At 33.3% G+C, this 4,957-nt stretch overlaps 1 long non-coding RNA gene across 1 annotated transcript; it reads left to right on the top strand.

Annotated features, from left to right (window-relative positions):
- Positions 1 to 3,720, top strand: LOC143074373 (uncharacterized). Its single transcript, XR_012977822.1, has 2 exons — positions 1 to 569; positions 3,520 to 3,720. It is a non-coding gene; the product is annotated as an uncharacterized LOC143074373 (long non-coding RNA).
- The last annotated feature ends 1,237 nt before the right edge of the window (positions 3,721 to 4,957 follow it).

The raw sequence follows: 4,957 nt of genomic DNA, 5'->3' as shown, positions 1-4,957 counted from the left end.
TGCGTAAAAATGACCACCAAAGTAGGCACGGGGTTTAACTATGCATTTCCCTGCATACTTAAACTGTAGCGATATATTTCTCTATGAAAAACTTATTTGTTCATTGAATTACGGTATCATTTTTAAAGTCTTTTACATTATCTTCCACATGCACCAAAAATTAGCTCAATTGCGTTTATTTTCGTGAAATGCCGACACTTCGAAATTTCAAGACGTATATATGATGACCTATGCGCTTGCTTCAAACATATAACTTAAGAGTGCACGGTCTTTAATCATATATTTCTCATTTAAACTGATATATATATTGCTTTTTATTTATGAAATAGATAAAGTGTAAAATACCTTAATTTTTGGTTAAATTATATAAAGCCAACTTTCTTAGTTAAAAAGATATATTTAATAAACCGATATATACGCCTCGTTAAAAGGGTTTTCTTTTCTAGCAATGAATCTCACGTGATTAAATACGTCACATGTTATGTGAAGGACATTTGATATCATGTACAGTCTGTAGAAAATGGAAGTTATATATTTTGAGATTTACACTATATTACGAGTTTATCAAGGTATGAAAATTCCAAATAGGATTTTATTTGTATTATTTGTTTATTGTCAGTATAATAGATATAATAGATAGGTATTAAATGCATTTAGTTGTTATTTTTGGCTAGATGAGCTCTTGACCTACTTAACGTAATAAATAACAATAGCTTATTTACATTTAAATTTATCACAGACCCTGGCGGATCTAGAAATTTTCATAAGGTAGGGGCCCTCTCTAGTCAACTTTCAATGATTCCACAGTGGCGGATTCAAAATCGGTAAGATTTTGTGTTCCCTATATAATCCCCCCTTTTTTGTCCTGGGTTGGGAACCCCTTTTAAAAATGGTTTGATCCGCCTGTGTTCCCTTAATATTTAACCACTTTTCAGAAATAGAACCCTGCGCCCCCTTAAAGCTACCTCTGGGCTCTGGGTTATATCTCCAATTGAGGTCATATTAGAGAAATCAGGTGTACAAACACCAAAGTAGGCACGGGGTTTAAGTATGCATTTCCCTCTATACATAAACTGTAACGATATATTTTTATATATGTATTGCTTTTTATTTATGAAATAGATAAAGTGTAAGATACCTTAATTTTTTGTTTAAATTAAGTAAAACCAACTTTCTTAGTTTAAAAAGATATATTTAATAAACCGATATACGCCTCGTTAAAAGGTTTTTTTTATAGCAATGAATCTCACGTGATTAATTACGTTATTACAATGATTTTTATAGTTGTTACAATAATGAAACAATAATGACACAAATCATAAACATGAATTTAACTATTTCTTAGATGTTAATCTACAACCAGATCAGAGCCATATACATAAAAAGGCAAAACAATATATTTATTAGCTAGATGAGCTGTTGACCTACTTAACGTAATAAATAACAATAGCTTATTTAGATTTAAATTTATCACAGACACTGGCGTATCTAGAAATTTTCATAAAGTAGGGGCCCTCTCTAGTCATTATTCAGTGATTCCACAGTGGCGGATTCAAAAGCGGTAAGATTGTGTGTTCCCTATATAATCCCCCCTTTTTTGTCCTGGGTTAGGAACCCCTTTTTAAAATGGCTTGATCCGCCTGTGTTCCCTTTATATTCAACCAATTTTTCAGAAATAGTTCCCTGCACCCCCTTAAATCTACCTCTGGGCTCTGGGTTATATCTCCAATTGAGGTCATATTAGAGAAATCAGGTGTACAAACACCAAAGTAGGCACGGGGTTTAAGTATGCATTTCCCCTCTATACATAAACTGTAACGATATATAATTATATATATATATTGCTTTTTATTTATGAAATAGATAAAGTGTAAGATACCTTAACGTTTTGTTTAAATTAAGTAAAACCAACTTTCTTAGTTTAAAAAGATATATTTAATAAACCGATATACGCCTCATTAAAAGGTTTTTTTATACGCCCGTCAAAATTTTGACGGGACGTATTATGGTATACAAATGTCTGGTGTCCGTCCGTCTGTTCGTCCGTCTGTCCGTCTGTCCGGCGTAAACATGTCGCACCGTAACTTAAGAACGACTTATCCAAATTTCATGAAACTTAATATAGTTGTTTCTTATGATGGTCAAATGATCTGTATACTTTTTGGTGAAAATAAGATTTAAACTTTTTGAGTTACGGCACTTTGTAACTAAAACAGGGGTGTGCTTTTTTTCACATGTCGCACCGTATCTCAAAAACGTTTCTTGATTATTGCTTAAAACTTTACACACTTCTTAGTTATATTAATCTTAATATCTGTATATTTTTTGGTGATGATTCAAAATTTCCTTTTTAAGTTTTTGAGTATTTTGTTAAAAGGGGGAGGGTTTTTTTACATGTCGCGACGTATCTCAAAAACGATTTATGATTATTGCTTAAAACTTTACACACTTCTTTGTTATATTAATCTAAAGATCTGTATACTTTTTGGTTTGATTCAAAATTTTATTTTAGTGATATTTGTAAAATAAAACAGGGTGGGAAGGGGGTTCACATGTCCCGCCGTGTCTCAAAAACAATAAATGGTTATTGCTTAAAACTTCCTCAGAAACTATTTATGATTATTGCATAAAACTTCCACAGAAGACGTCGGGCGTAAGCTGTTTTTTTTTATAGCAATGAATCTCACGTGCTTAAATACGTTATTACAATGATTTTTATAATTGTTACAATAATGAAACAATAATGACACAAATCATAAACATGAATTTAACTATTTCTTAGATGTTAATCTACAACGAGCCATATACATAAAAAGGCACAACAATATATTTATTAGCTAGATGAGCTGTTGACCTACTTAATGTAATAAATAACAATAGCTTATTTAGATTTAAATTTATCACAGACCCGGTTGGATCTAGAAATTTTCATAAAGTAGGGGCCCTCTCTAGTCATTCTTCAGTGATTCCACAGTGGCGGATTCAAAAGCGGTAAGATTTTGTGTTCCCTATATAATCCCCCCTTTTTGTCCAGGGTTAGGAACCCCTTTTTAAAATGGGTTGATCCGTCTGTGTTCCCTTTATATTCCACCAATTGTTCAGAAATAACACCCTGCTCCCCCTTAAATCCACCTCTGGGCTCTGGGTTATATCTCCAATTGAGGTCATATTAATGCAGTTTTCATCACTTATTTTTCAAGATTCATCATAACACAAGTTCTTTATCTAATAATGTATATGGCTGAATCCGCCTCTGTAGAAATTATCTTTTTTTTAAAATCTCCGGACTGACTTTAAATTAAGTCCCTGTTTATTTTTTAATAGACTGTGAGAGAAATCAGGTGTACAAACAAGAAACACGAGGCCGGGATAAGGTACCGGTACTTCATGTATCTCTAACAAATGTAAAATTCAAAAAAAATATTATAACACTAAAAAAAATTTATAAAAAGAGATACTGAAATGTTTTATTTAGTGTATAAAGTGTTTTTTCAAAACTACTATATTTTCTCGTTTCAGCTGAAAGTACCTCTCTAATAACTGTTTATGTGCTGCTTAAAAATATATTGCAGCACTTCACAGTTGCTTGAAAGGTTGAAAATGTCATCATGCAGAAATTAGAGCAGATTCCTCAGATTAAAATCATTGAAAATGGATAGATGCACTGGTCCTGGTGGTATACATCGATACAATTAATCTTAATTACATTTGGAATGAAAATTGTCTTCTTTTTTGGTTTTTTGCACGATAAAACCAATATTTAAAGTGAGTCACTCGTTAAAAGTAATGTTTATCCCATTCTTAAACCAATGCATGTATATCATCAACTTAGTCTTCTGTGCATTTCTAATGCAAAATAAGGCAAAATGTTTGGTCCGATTTGATTCTGTTATTACAAACTTTTTAAACAAATTACTTCCCTTTGTTAATCTGAGACTGGTTCCATACCGGACAATTTGGCTTTTGCCAATGCAAAGTATGATGGATTGAAAATGATGTATCGGCGGTTAAACTAATTTTGTATGAAAAATAATTTCTGATGTCGTAAGTATTTATCTAAACAACAAGAGGGACGAAAGATACCAAAGGGACAGTCAAACTCATCAATCTAAAACAAACTGACAACGCCATGGCTAAAAATGAAAAAGACAAACAGAAAACCAATAGTACACATGACACAACATAGAAAACTAAAGAATAAACAACACGAACCCCACCAAAAACTAGGGGTGATCTCAGGTGCTCCGGAAGGGTAAGCAGATCCTGCTCCACATGTGGCACCCGTTGTGTTGCTTATGTGATTACAAATCCGGTAAATAGTCTAATTCGGTAGGTCACATTCATGAAAGGGTTATTCCATAACGGTCAACCAACTCGTGATGGCGTCCGTAAAATTTACGAAGGGATGATTTCAACTTCACCATTTGGAACTCTTGGTTTAATAGCTTCCTTGTGAGCAGTAACCCTCTATCAAGAAAATCATGATAGGAAATGCAAGCACGGGAATGTCGTTTCAATTGGGAGATATATACCCCGTATGCAGGTGCTGCTGGAATGTTGCTACTTAGAAATGGAAAGTTCACAATTGGAAAGCTGAAATCATCTCTTTTGTCGTAAAGTTTTGTTTTCAACCGACCCTCATTGTCAATTTCTAGATGTAAGTCAAGATATGAAGCCGACTTAACTGTATCTGTAGTATCCTTTATCTCCAATTTGATGGGATAGATGCGTTCCACATAGTCACCAAATTTTGAATTGTTTAGTGAAAGAACGTCATCTATATAGCGGAAAGTAGAGTTAAAGGATATTGCTAACTTCTTATCTTTCTTCCTAAGAAGTTCCTGCATGAAGTCAGCTTCATAATAATAAAGAAACAAGTCGGCAAGTAGAGGGACACAGTTTGTTCCCATTGGGATGCCGACAGTCTGTTGAAAAACACGTCCTCCAAACGTTACAA

This window comes from Mytilus galloprovincialis, chromosome 5, assembly GCF_965363235.1.
Source record: "Mytilus galloprovincialis chromosome 5, xbMytGall1.hap1.1, whole genome shotgun sequence".
NCBI lineage: Eukaryota > Metazoa > Mollusca > Bivalvia > Mytilida > Mytilidae > Mytilus > Mytilus galloprovincialis.
The sequence above is the reverse complement of the archived record's forward strand: the minus strand, read 5'-3'. Positions and strand labels throughout refer to the sequence as shown.